At 47.2% G+C, this 13,207-nt stretch overlaps 1 protein-coding gene across 1 annotated transcript in view; it reads left to right on the top strand.

Annotated features, from left to right (window-relative positions):
* The first annotated feature begins 3,170 nt into the window (after positions 1-3,170).
* GREB1 (growth regulating estrogen receptor binding 1) overlaps positions 3,171-13,207 on the top strand; it is a 139,268-nt gene continuing 129,231 nt past the window's right edge. Inside the window, exon 1 of the mRNA XM_034659896.1 lies at positions 3,171-3,183. The gene's annotated coding sequence lies outside the window, so the exon portion shown is untranslated. The remainder of the gene's footprint in view (positions 3,184-13,207) is intronic.

Below are 13,207 nucleotides of genomic sequence, written 5' to 3'. Positions count from 1 at the left end.
CAGAGAGATGATTCATTAAGCATCAGAACAACACACAGCTTTTCCACTGGATCTTATTTCTGGTCTAATTAATTCTTTGTTGGCAGGAGCCTATGCATTTCTAAAATTTATTATAGATTTTAAGAATAGGGTTAAATGGTCTCTCCAAAGTCATTGTATTAATTAGGTAAGGTATGGGACATCTTTCTAAGAATTTTTCCCTAGCAGTAATAAATCAAATTCACTTTGATTTTTGGTGAGCCAAATTATATTTTTGTCTTTATTGAAAGTGACTTCCTTTTTAATGTTGGGTTTCAAAGAAAGGAATTTATTTTTGGTATGACTTTGTTATAACAAGAGGTAGGCAAACTATGGCCCATGGACCAAATCTACTTGCTGACTGTTTTTGTTTGTTTAGGTCCTAAAAAATTTTTTATGGTCCATGAGGTAAATTCTTTTTTTTAATATATTTTTCAAAAGGTTATAATTAAAGTACTTATATAAAAGAATACCCTAAAATTTGCCTCTGGGCTGGTAAAGCCTACAATATTTACTTCTGGCCCTTTCGAAATAAGTTTGCAGACCTCTACTCTGTAGGATTTAATTTGCTTGATAAAATGTAAGCTGTCAAAATGTAAGGGGAAAAAAGGTAAGGGCATTTCTTACAGTGATTATTGTTTTAGCAATTGCAGTGACTACCCTAAACCATAGAGCAAACATACTGGTTAATGTTAATTCAACATAGCTATTCTGTACATGTTTTTACTGGAGTGGTTGAAAATGGGCTATACTCTAGAAATACGAAAGTAATTTCAAGAATGTCCACTACCGTCTTGTTTATAATCATGAAAGACTGGATCAACTCCAACATCTATCAACAGAAGAACATGTATATAAATTGTGCCAGTCATACAATAGAATACCATTTAAAGATTTTATTTATTTATTTGAGAGAGACAGAGAACAGAAGCTGAGAGAGGGAGAAGCAGACCCCCTGCTGAGCAGGGAGCTTGACACGGAGCTTGATCCCAGGACCTTGAGATCCTAGCCTGAGCCAAAGGCAGACACTTAACCGAATGAACCACACAGGTGCCCCTGGAATACCATTTAGCAGTTAAAATGCATAAGGTAGTGGAGGGGAGGGGGGTCCTGGGGGATGGACATTAAGGAGGGCACCTGATGGAATGAGCACTGGGTGTTATATGCAACTGATGAATCACTAAATTCTACCTCTGAAACCAATTTAAAAAATGAATAAAGTAGGGCTTTGTGTATGACTAGATGGCTCTTACAAACAATATAAAGCCAATCCACCTGGTTACAGAACAAAACAATGTAACACAGACAGTTGTAGAACTAGTAAAAATGCTATATAGAGTTCACCAATGCATGCATAGTAGTAATAGTACAAAAACATGGTTGGGATGTTTTAGAAGAGTGCCGGGGGGTTGGGGAGGGAAGAATTGGGATCAGTAAGGGCTGTGCAGGGGCTTTAACTGCATTGTGGTATTTTTTTACATGAACATTTGAAGCAAGTATGGCAAGATGTTAGGATTGGCTGGTTCTTGGGCACACAGGGAGGGCTCATGATGTTCTCTCTCTAGTGTGTGTTTGCAATCTTTCATTATAACAAGGAAAATGATGGTGCTGCCTTTGCAGCACAGATCTGCCAGGACTGTTTCAGGCAACATTTTTACTGAGCACCCGCTGTGTGCCGGCATTTACTAGAAGCCGTTCCCTCATTCTCCTTTCCTCCTTTAACCCCCCAGCTCCATGAACTGTGACTCTGCGTCCTTAAGGACACTGGCTTTTAGGCCCAAGACCTCACTGGCAAAGGTGAGAGGCAGCGAAGGTACAGAGCAGGTCCTCTGACTAGTTGTGCATCTCGCAGGTTCCTGAAATCACAAGCGCAATGGCTTTTGCTTAAAAGAAGACAGACGTCTCGAGTTCTCCTTCTCCTGCTCTGTGCTCATTGCTCTGGCTACTCCTGCACGACGCGCCGGCGAGGTCTGCAAAATCTTCTTTGAGGTTCGTTCTTTTAGCCCTTCCTTGAATCACTCATTCTTCTGACCAGACGCAGGGGCCAGGGCCAGGGTGGCCGGGTTCCATCCGCCTGAGCCTGGAGTTCCAGAATCTTCCTCTTCCTCTGCTGGCCTACGGCAGGGAGCCTGGAGTTCCAGAATCTTCCTCTTCCTCTGCTGGCCTCCGGCAGGTCCCCTCGTGGGTCACTCGCTGACTAGGGCTGTTGGGGACCAGGGTCCTCCAGTTCCTGCTGTTTGAGCCAGTCCGCTGCGCTGCGGGAGCCCGGCGCGGGGGGCGCGGGTCCGGCTGTGCGCCGCCCGGCTGACAAGGGTCCTCTGAAGGGCTCAGCCCCCGCGGCTGGGCGTGGGGGGTCCCGGGGCCCTGGGCGTGGAGTCACTGGGAGGTCTGGGCTTCTCTCTCGCTGCCTCACATACTTGCCTTGTCTCCTCTGGGCACCTGGGTCCCAAGGGACAAAATGACCTCTGTTCTCCGAGGGTTCTTCCCACTTCTGTCCCCCCCTTCCCCCCGCGGAGTCCGCTGTTGCTGGAGGGGCTCCAGGTCTGGTCCCGCTGGTGGTGGGGGAGGGGTATATCATAGTGGGGGGCATCCCTCGGGGAGAACGGAGAAGAAAGCGACATTTGCTGCGCGCCCGCGGCGCACCTAGGCCGGTGCTGGGAGCTTCTGGTGGGAGTTGGGAATTTCCTCGATGTGGGCGCCGGCGCAGGGCTGGGGCTGGCGGCTAACCCGCTCACCGGCCTGGCCTGGGCGCTGGGACCCGAACACCGGATCGGGGAGTCGAGGGGGCCGGGGTGCCACCGGGGCGCGAACCCCGGCGGGAGGGCGCGGGGGTTCGCTCGGGCCGCCTCGCCCCTTCCGTCGCTCGACGCCGCCCCCGCTGCGACCCTTCCCCAGTCGGGTCCGGGGGCGGCGGAGCCCACCGCGCGTCCCTGCCGCGCGGTCGGCCCGAAGACCCGGAGAAGTGGATTGCAGGGGGGGCGGCCGGGGTCAGGGGTCGCGTCCCCGGCGCCGGCCGCGCTCCGCCGTTCCGGGCTTTGCAGCGCCCCCCACCCGGCCAGAGCCGGGGAGCTGTGGGTGGGACGGCGGCCGGGAGGCTGGGCTGGCCCTCCGACGGCGGCGGGCGCAGAGGAGCTGGGCTGCGTCGGCGGGAGGACAAAGGCCGAGGTGAGAGCGGCCCCGCCACCGGGCTGCCGGGCTCCGGAGCCGGGAGCGGGGCCCGCAGCGCCTGGCGCGGGTGGGCGTGGGGGTTCCCCCGGCTCGCGCCCGCGCAGGAGGCGCTGTAGGGTCCGGGTCCAGCCTCGAGGGCACGTGGGACCTGGTGCTGCTGCCTCGCGTGCGTGCGCGCGCGCCAGCGTGAAAGTTAGAGCGCGCGCCCTGGCGCTTGGCACATGGTGAGCCCTCCGTAGGGGAGAGCTCTTACAGATGACAATGCTGGCGGTAGTGATTCTTTTGAGGGTGCGTGTCTGCTGCGTCTGTGTTTAAAGAGCTGGCGTCCGAGGTGGCAGCCACATCTCCCCAGCACTAAGGACACGGGAGAACATGGGGCTTCCTCCCAGAACGGCCCTGGGACCGGCTCTGAGGGAGGTGGGGGCTCAGTAACTGCAGCCCAGTTTTGAGCCTTGGGAACAAAGGCTGGTTCCTGAAGTCCGAGAAAGTGTGTGTGTGTGTGTGTGTGTGTGTGTGTGGCCGGCCGCCGGGGCGCCTGGCCGGCGTGGAGGCCAGGGCGACCCGCCATTCACTGGGAAGGATGCTGGGCCATTTTGCTGTCAACCCGCTTTTGATCCCTGGTCATGAGGACCAGCAGAAAAGAGGGACTCCTGAATTTGTAGACTAAAGCTTTTCTTGACTAAGCTCTTACTGTACAGGTGAGTGTTGCTTCCCTGCTTGAAGGGTGTTTTGAGTAGATGTTTAAAACAATGTGTACATTTGATTTGAACAAAAACTTGGATTGCTAGTGAGAGCATTTTAATTTCTGTGCTTAAAACGGGGTGTTAGACATGGGGAGAGGTGGAGGTCTGGGGAGGTGCTGAGCTATGTTTTACAGAAATGTTGTGTTAATGGCATCTTGGTCTGCTGCGCTTTGTAGGAAAATGTAATTGGGAGTTTTAAAGGCCGCTAGTTTAAAGACATTAGAACCCCATCTCTATTTGTTGAGAATGTCTTAAATCAAATTTGAAGAATTCCTTAGAATCAATCCTTAGAAAAGTTAGTTTCTGGGAAGCAAAAACCAAATTTAAAATGTGAAACAAGGAAATGAAACACAGGTGAGGAGATGTTTCTACAAGTCTCTTCATGCTGGAATCTGGTTCATTTGAAATTTGCAATGTGATCTGTGACAGTTTCCATTCCCCAGAGCAGTGGACCAGGGGCGCTGCTGTTTTCTAGAACAAGTATTCTTTATGGAGTAAGAAGTAAGCTCAGGTCGCAGCTGAAATTCCATCCTGCCCTTTCTTGTTATTGCAGATGGTTTAAACGGTTTGTTTGTGGTGTAAATGTTTTTAATTAGTGAAAAAATAGCCAGCTGGACCAACACCTGTGCTCTAACTTGGTTGGTACTTTGAAGCTACACTTTAAATATGTGTATTTTTGTCTTGGAACTTTTAACAGGAAAGTTTATAATCTAGAGCCTGTCTAAAGGTTTCTGTGCATAATATGAAAGTGACCGCTTTTTCTTTCGTTTAGTAAGCAACTTTCTAACCTCCCATGGCATTGTAGGTGTTCATTCTGGTACTACCATCATGCTTGGCATTAGAAATCCCCTTCTGAAGAAAATGGTGTCCATTTTGTGGGTTCAACGTTTGAATTGCTGAGCAATTCTAGTGTTCAGAGGCAGTTTCAAAGTAGGGCTAGTGAAAGTTTGAAAAAATCGGAATAAGAAGAAAACAGAATGTAGTTTAAAGAGATAGGGCAGGTCCCCTGCCCCTCTGCCCCCAGGCATTCCACCCCCCTGCACCATGCCCAGGCAGTCATCAGAATTGAGAGGGACCAGGACATGAAAACAAAGGTTGTGGTATAGGACCCTTAAGGCACTAAAACGGTAAAGGGAGCCTGCTTTTAGTAATTGCACCTTTCCCTGTCCTTCATGCTTCAATGGTTCTTGTCCAGACTGGGAAAGGAAACCTCTCAGGCTTTCTTGGGGGCAACTGACCATAAGAGCTGGCTGGGGACAGCCTGGCCTGGCCATTCCAGAGGGCCCAGGGACCTCTAATCTCTTCAGAAAGATTTCAGGGAGTTACTCTTCTCAGCTCATAATACTGCTTAATGGGCCCTCTTGGCTTTTTGGTTTGGTTTCTGGATATACAGATAAATTGTAGGACTTTAAAGCTAATTGCACTTAAAGCAGGAGGGGGAAGGCTATGATAGAAGTAATGTATATTTGTGACATATAATTTAAGAACATATGGAAGAGTTAAAAAAAAAAAAACCAAAAAAAAACCAACAAGACACCAGAAATCTGTGATCCAGATACAATTACCATTAATACTTCGGTGTGTTTTTTCTGGTATTAAAACTAAATTTTATATGCTTTTAAACATTGCTCAGAATTACATGTTATGTGATATATATATTATTTATGTCACTTTATATCTTCTTTCATTTGAATGTTATGAATATTACCTATTGTTTCATATGGTCATTTTAAATAATTTTATATTCTGTTGTATAAAAAATAGTAATTTTACTATTTCTCTAGCAGATTCTTGGCCTTTTCCTATTATTCCTACTTTTGATGTCTTTTCATTTTGATAAAACATTACCGATTGATGGTAATACATTTCTGAAAGCTGACTGCTCTTAGGAAGAGGCCAAAAAAAAAAAAGTTCTGGGAAATAAAGTGGGAAAGGTGGCAGTCTTGCCTCAGTCCACTTCATCTCTGAGCTCACTCTTAATCATCTCTGCCACTTATTACTCTTTGTAACACAATGATATGCATTTCATTTACTCCACCAAATTACGGGCTTCCTGAGGACAGAAACATGTGTCTTAATTTTGTCTGAATCCCTCTAGTGCTCTACTAAGGCTTGGCGTGTCACAGGTGTTCAAACTCTTTTGGGGGGAGGGGAGTATATTCCAGGGGCTGTGTGAGAACCCTAAGCCCTCCCAGAGATGTGCAACGGCCAGTCTCGATCCAGCTGATTCCCATTACCTAGTTTATTGTGGAAAACTTCGAACATGGACAAAAGTGGAAAGATAGTATAATGTACTTCTCTGCGACCGTCAGCCTCGACAACTGTCAACATTTTGTCAATTTTGATTCTTTTATCTCCCCCCTGCCCCCCACAACCCTGCTGGACCTCTTTGATGTCTAAGACATGATAGCATATCCTACCTCTTTGTTTTGGGCCATGAGTTTACGACATTATTGGGTGAGAAGGGCACGTCTTCCAGGGCTCAACAGGAGGAAGTGGATTTGCCAGGAGGCTGTGTTACAGAAAAGCCAGTGATCCAGCAGTTAGGGAAACGGCCTAACTTGTTCAGTTTTGACCTTGAGAGGGTTGGTTCTCCTCTCTGGGCTCCTGTTCTAGCCTGTCACCCAAGGAGCCTGACCTAGGTAATCTGTAAGCTTCCTTCCAACTTTAACTTTGTTCACGCGTGAGCCTGCCTTTCAGTCCAGGGCAGTTACTCAAATTGTACCAGCAGTTTCGGTGTCACTGGGGAACTTGTACAAAATGCAGATTCTCAGGCCTCTGCCTGGACTTATTCAGAACCGCTGGGGGGGGGGTGGCCAGCAATCTGTGGTTTAATAAGCCCTCTGGGTGATTCTGATAAACAGCCAAACTTGAGAACCGCTAATCTGCGAAGGTAAGCCGAGAGTCTGTGAGCTCTTTTCAAATGACAGAAACAAAAACCTGCTGGAAATTGTGCTTTTACCCATCATCTGGCCTGTAAGTCAGTCCAATGTCAGACTTCTTCCCTTTGTTCAGACCGCCGTTAACTGGGGAGTGACTGCGGGATCTTTCGTCAATCAGGAAATCTGGTTGGCAGTTACATGTTCTTGACAAAAAAGATTTGGGAGAGAAATTACTAGATAAAGTGTTTTTGAACTGGGGTATATGGGTATATGTAGGCAATTTTCATTAAAAAGAAACAGTTGAGGGGTGCCTGGCTGGCTCATTCAGTATAGCATGTGACTTTTGATCTCGGGGTTGTGAGTTCAAGCCCCATGTTGGGCACGCAGCCTAGTTTAAAAAAAAAAAGTTGAAAACCACTTACTGTGACTCACCACGTTTGTAATTACACAAATATTTGTTTAGGGTCTTATCTCCCCGTGGTACTTGGTAAGTGCTGTGCAGGATCGAGTCTCCTTTGCTCACTGTTGTGCCTTAGCGCCCGCCACAATGGCTGGTCCGTACTAGGTGCTCGGTCAGTATTCGACGAATGAATGAGTTTTTCTTCTTTAGGACCTTACAGAACTCTGGATAGTCAAGCCAAATACTGATAGAAACGGAACAATTAAGGGTTCTATTTTGAGGTTTTGACTCCAAAACCAAAATAGGAGAATTCCTATTCTCAAATCCTCCTATTTTTTGAGAATTTGAGCCAAAAGTCCAGTTAGTTTCGTATTTGTCAAATAAAAGTATCCATCATGCTTAGCTGTGTCTTAGACTCTGGGGAGAAGTGTGAAGGGCAGTACGAGAGGATAAAATAAAGAGCTCGCGCATACGAGAGCATTTCACTGATTCATAACTACCTTTCATTCCACTGCTTTTGGGGCTGCCCCCTTCTGACTGCACTTAACTTTAATTACCTCCTTTTGGTTCTGTCTCCAAATACAGCTACACTGGCAGTTAGGGGTTAGGGCTTCAACATATAAATATTGGTGGGGGGGGGTGGGACATGAGCCTTCAGTCCATAACACACTCCAAAGATTACCCCTGAGGTGAGAATACTCAGTTTTGCATCCTGCAGTTAGAGGATCGGTTTGTAAGAGCACACAGGAGCTCCCAATACCGGCTTGGGGGGACTTCGAGGAAGAAGAGCACTCTTCTTGTCCTGGTGGGTAAGGCCGATTCTGGCACCTCTAATAAGATTTAAAAACTAAACACCATTTGATTGCTTGAAAGCATGAACAATTTTCTTTTGAGTCTAGTCGACCTATAGTGTTACATTAGCTGCAGGTTTACAACCCAGGCATTCAGCATCTCTGTATGTCACGCTGTGCTCACCACACGGATAGCTGCCCTCTGTCACCATGCAGCAGGATTATAGTACCATTGACTAGTGAAAGCGTTTAAATAACAGGGTCCTGCGAAGTTAGTTGTGGGCCCCACTGAGTTCGGTTGTATTATGGAGTCATAGAAGTTTCAGAGTTTTCATTTTAAGCATTATACATTGGTTCCTTTGTGACAGCACTGTGATGTTGCGGTTACCTAGTTGGATACGTGGAAGTAATTTGTAGTCACTACAGAGCTCTCGGCTGTCAGATTGAGGGGGTCCTCTTCCCTTAGTGATGACCAGTGGGGCAAAGTCAATGGGAACCAAGAATTACATGGCTGCTCTGGGCCAGGTTCCAGATGTAGATGGTGTGTCATTCAGTTCCCCACAACTACTCTGTGAAGAGTAGGCATTATCATTCCCATTTTGCATGCAGGAAAACCAAAGTCCAGAGAGGTTCAGTAACTTGTTCAAGGTCATAGAGCAGGAAGATGCTGTACCAGGATTTGAATGCATATCTGACTATAAAGCTATACAACAGACAAGCCAAATCTTAGCATAAGAAGAAGTCTGTGTCCATTCTATGAAATTTTCAAATTCTCATCTCTGTTTCAAGTTAGTTTCTACATGGACTTTTTATTTGTCTGCCATCGGATCCCCCCTTCTTCTGGCCCCTGGGCTGGTCAGAGTAACACCTGTATCTCAGGATGAATGTTCTGCCCCTTTCCCTTCTGTCATCTCCCCCTTTCTTTCTGGGAACCTGCATTTTCTCACCGGCTATTATGAAGGATTAGTCTAGAAACTTCTCTGGCCCTCTTTTATTCTTGATTTTGCTTGGAGAATTAGATACTGTGACTTCCGTAGCTCCAAGAGAGGTGCTTTGCACCACTGTATCAGGATGCTAGCTCAATTTTACCTTCACCTTCAAATCACAGACTTCCTCCTGTTTATTCTTGACTGTCTGCAGCATCCCTTAGAAGTTGGCAGAGAGGAAAAGTTCTTGGTTGAGCAGAAAGTGAGAACTACTGTAAGCTCTCATCTCTGAAGGTTAAATTTTTTTTCTCAAAATGTTAGTTTGACAGCAAATTCAGCCTGTTTGTTTGATCAATAAATCCATATCGAATGCTTCCTTGATGCCAGATATTGCAGTAGGTGTGGTGAGGAACACACGATGTGTAAGCCACGGCCCTGCCCTCATGAGGCAGTTGGTAAACGATAGAGATAGACACTGTTGTTGCTAGTCTTACTAACGGCTACAGACATGATAAAAGTTTTAAAAAAAAGTAGAATTTGGGCTGGTATGTTTGGGGATGTAGGGCAAATGAATCTGATTGGGAAAAAGAGAAGAAATGAATGGTATTGGCTTTGTCCTAAGCTTAAGTACTTGACATAGTTCACCTCACTTAGTCCTTACTTGGTAAAGAGGAGTGGTGTTGCCATTGTAAAGATGCGATGGAAGTGCAGAGAGGCCAGTGGACTTACTTAAGGTTATATGGGCAGCATATGTTGGAGAATCCATTTTTGTCTGGCTCCAAAGTGGGAGTGGGGGCTGGACAGAGCCAGGCTGAGAAGGTGGACTTATGGGGGGCAGTCTGGTCTGAGGGCACCCTACACTGAAGCCATTTTCCCTGACTCCCCTTTGCACAGGCTCATGAGACTTTGGAGTTGTAGGCTGTGGACCAGCTNAGCCCCCCCCCCCCCCGCCGATTTTCTGAATCAGAATCCCTGATGGCGGGGCCCGGGAATTTCTTTTCAGGAGCCCTCTACGGGAGTCTTATATGTGCTACATGTTGAGAAGCACTGTTCTAGAAGCTGCTTTAGAACTGCCTTGGCAAGAGGTCGGTGGAAGGGACCTTTGGTCTATAAATCTGGAGTCCATCCCGGACACAGCTGCTGACTTCTGACTTCCTTAGCCGGTCTTGCTTTTAGTTCATGATCCTATTTCCATGTGAATGAGGGTGACTTGGGTGGTTAAGGTAATGCGAGTGTAGTTAAGAGTTGGTTATCTGGAGTCATGCAGACCCAGTGTCAACCCTGAGCCCAACTATACTTGGGTAAGCTACTTAATCCTCTCTAGGTTTGTTTTTTCATCTGTAGAATGGGGCCAATACTAAGAAATGCCTCACAGCATGGTTGCAAGAACGTAACATGCCACGTGCCAGTCAGACGCTGACAGCACACCTGCCATCTGCCCTGGGGCCTGGTCTTACAGGTGCTTTCCCACGGGGGTGGCTCATTTCTCACTGTCCACACTTCTTGCTCATTTCTGTGGTGGTGATTGCACTGGGTCATTCTATGATCTCTTGGGAAGAGGGTACTCCTATGTGATATTGACTGGTCTGCATGGGAATCTGGCCAGTAATATCATCAACTTATTTCACCTCTTTTTCTTTTTCTTTTTTTTTTTTTTAAGATTTTATTTATTTATTTGACAGAGATAGAGACAGCCAGCGAGAGAGGGAACACAAGCAGGGGGAGTGAGAGACGAAGAAGCAGGCTCATAGCGGAGGAACCTGATGTGGGGCTCGATCCCATAAAGCCGGGATCATGCCCTGAGCTGAAGGCAGACGCTTAACCGCTGTGCCACCCAGGTGCCCCTCACCTCTTTTTCTTTAGCTATGTTACTTTTTTTTTTTTTAAGATTTTATTTATTTATTTGACACAAGCACAAGCAGGGGGAGCGGCAGGCAGAGGGAGAGGGGAGAAACAGGCTCCCCGCTGAGCAGAGACGACCCCCCCCCCCGATGTGGGGTTCCATCCCAGGACCCTGGGATCATGACCTGAGCCGAAGGCAGGCGCTTAACTGACTAAGCCACCTACGTGCCCCAGTGATGTTACTTTTTTTTTCTTTTAAGATTTTATTTTATTTATTTGACAGAGAGACAGCCAGCGAGAGAGGGAACACAAGCAGGGGGAGGGGGAGAGGAAGAAGCAGGCTCCCAGTGGAGGAGCCTGATGTGGGGCTCGATCCCAGAACGCCAGGATCATGCCCTGAGCGGAAGGCAGACACTTAACAACTGAGCCACCCAGGCGCCCCGTGATGTTACTTTTAAGTTGTGTTTGTTGAGCATTGCAACCTGGAAGCAGATGGGTAGTTTTGCCTAACTGGCTGCTGTCATTCATAAGCCCCCAGTTTGTGCCCGTGTTTTACATTATCCCTAAGCCTCACTACAGCCTGGGAATGGAGGGCCTGGGAAACATTTTACACATGGGTAAACTGAGGCCCTGAGATTTACCTGCTAGGCAGAACCATGCGGAACTGTTATTTTTTTTGGTCAGAATGGTAAAATATTGGCAGTTTCATATGGTTTAATCTAGTACTTTTGTCATATCACATAGTTATTTTTCACAAACTTGAAAAAGATTGTTCTGAGGAAATATTCATATTTCTTCTGACAAAATATTCCCTCCAAAAACACTTAAAAAATTGGGGTCATGCACTTTTCCGAGCACTTCACCATCCAATTCGTTCAGATCTCACAACAGCCTTATGAGGTAGGTGCTAATGCCATCATCCTCCTTTACAGAGGGGGAAACTGAGGCACAGAGAAGGTAAGTAGCTTGTCTGAGGCCACATACCCAGGAAGTAGCAGAAACAGAATTTGGACACAAGCAGTCTGGGCCCAAAGTCTGAGCTCTCAGGCTCCATGGGTGTTAGTCTCTTGAGCCCCAGGGAGGATAAAGGCTTTTTCTCAAGTAAGCAGGATTCGGGCTATCGTGGCATTTGGGGGAGCTGGGATGGAAGGGCACGGGCGTTCTGGAGCACCTCCATGAGTGTGCTGGGTCGCTGTGCACCCTCTCATGGAATTGTCTCAGCAGCCCCGTGCTGTACAGAATGCTGGCTCCATTTTACAGGCAAGGAAAGCCAGACTCTGAGAGGTTAAGAAGTTCTAGCTCCAGCAGGGATGCACACGTCCCTGGGTCTGGGTCTGACTGCAGAGCCCTGTCCATCCTTGTCCTCCCAAAGTACAGTTGCTGCAGAGATTGTTCTCAGGAACCCATTTCCACCCAGAAACTCTCCACGCCCCGCTCTTGCACTGCTGAGATGAGGCGCTGGCCACACTGTGCACTGCTTTCAGTTCACAGGGCTGCAAAAGCCTCTCAGATTGGGGCTGGGGTCACCACAAGGGCCTTCTTTCAATTATTTGATCACCATGGAAGGGAACAAAAATGCCTTGTTAGGATTTTAACCCCCTCCGTTTATATTTATCTGAGGTCATTTGCATGGATGAAAAGGAACAGGTTCAGACTTGGCCCTTGGATGCTCCCTTCCAATCCCCATTTATACTGTGTAAAGCTTGCAGATTCCCAGGGGGACTTCTTACTCGGAGACAAAGGCAAGGGATAACACAGCATCTTCTCCAGCCCTGTGTCCACGCTCGAATATCTGATTCACCAAGCAAGGAGTCTGGACAAAGCATTCTCTGCTGCTCAGGTGCCAGTGTTATGGCAAGTTGCTAGCAAGAGGAATATTTTTAAAAACATGCTGATCATTGTTGTTTATTTTTTATTTTTAAAGATTTTATTTATTTATTTGACAGAGATAGAGACAGCCAGCGAGAGAGGGAACACAAGCAGGGAGAGTGGGAGAGGAAGAAGCAGGCTCATAGCAGAGGAGCCTGATGTGGGGCTCGATCCCACAACGCCGGGATCATGCCCTGAGCCGAAGGCAGACGCTTAACCGCTGTGCCACCCAGGCGCCCCAATTGTTATTTATTTTTAATTAACATTTTTATTTTAAGATAAAGATTCACATGTAGTTGCAAGAGATAATACGGAGCTCTCAGGTACCCTCCACTCAGTTTCTCCCAATGGTAACATCTTGCAAACTATATAGTACAGTATCACAGCACTGGTAGAGTCAAGCTAGGGATTGTTCCATCCCTGTAAGGAGCCCTTATGTTGCTCTTTCAGGAACACAGCTGCCTCTTGCCCACTCCTAGCCTCCCATCCCTGAGCCCCAGCAATCATGGATCTGTTCTCCAGTTCTATAATTCGGTTGATTCACGAATGTTGTATAAATGGAATTATA

Source organism: Ailuropoda melanoleuca, chromosome 4, assembly GCF_002007445.2.
Source record: "Ailuropoda melanoleuca isolate Jingjing chromosome 4, ASM200744v2, whole genome shotgun sequence".
Taxonomy (NCBI): Eukaryota; Metazoa; Chordata; class Mammalia; order Carnivora; family Ursidae; genus Ailuropoda; species Ailuropoda melanoleuca.
The sequence above is the reverse complement of the archived record's forward strand: the minus strand, read 5'-3'. Positions and strand labels throughout refer to the sequence as shown.